This window comes from Eimeria mitis, genomic scaffold (genome assembly GCF_000499745.2).
Source record: "Eimeria mitis Houghton genomic scaffold, Emh_scaff479, whole genome shotgun sequence".
NCBI classification, from domain to species: Eukaryota; Apicomplexa; class Conoidasida; order Eucoccidiorida; family Eimeriidae; genus Eimeria; species Eimeria mitis.
The window spans coordinates 1-928 of record NW_013573089.1 but is presented as its reverse complement, the minus strand read 5'-3'; positions in this window follow the sequence as shown (position 1 = coordinate 928).

The following is a 928-nucleotide window of genomic DNA, read 5'->3' as shown; positions in this document are numbered from 1 at the left end:
AGCAGCGTGAATAACCTGTTGCTGCGCGATGCTATTGTATGCTGCAGCAGCAGCAGCAGCAGCACCCGACGGCAGCGGCGTGAACAACCCATTGCCGTCCCATGCAGATGCATGCTGCAGCAGCAGCAGCAGCAGCAGCCCCCCGCAGCAGCAGTGTGAACAACCTGTTGCTGCCCCATGCTGACGCATGCTGCAGCAGCAGCAGCAGAAGCAGCAGAGAGCAGCAGCAGCGTGAAGAACCTGTTGCTGCCCCATGCTATTGTATGCTGCAACAGCAGCAGCAGCAGCCACAAGCAGCAGCAGCGTGAACAACCTGTTGCTGCCCGATAGTGGAGTATGCTGCGCCGCCGCTGCAGCACCAGCAGCAGCACCCCGCAGCAGCAGCGTGAACAACCTGCTGCTGCCCCGTACTACTGTATGTATGCTGAAACAGCAGCAGCAGCAGTAGACCCCAGCAGCAGCAGCGTGAACAACCTGTTGCTGCCCCATGCTGATTCATGCTGCACTGCAGCAGCACCAGCAGCAGCAGCAGCACCGGCGTGAACAACCTGGTCCTGCCCCATGCTATTGTATGCTGCAACAGCAGCAGCAGCAGCAGCCCCTCGCAGCAGCAGCCTGAACAACCTGTTCCTGCCCCGTGCTGATGCATGCTGCAGCAGCAGCAGCAGCAGCCCCCCGCAGCACCAGCGTGAACAACCTGGTCCTGCCCCCATGCTATTGTATGCTGCAACAGCAGCAGCAGCAGCAGCCCCCAGCAGCAGCAGCGTGAACAACCTGCTCCTGCCCCATGCTGATGCATGCTGCAACAGCAGCAGCAGCAGCCCCCCCGCAGCAGCAGCGTGAACAACCTGCTCCTGCCCCCATGCTATTGTATGCTGCAGCAGCAGCAGCAGCAGCCCCCCCGCAGCAGCAGCGTGAACAACCTGCT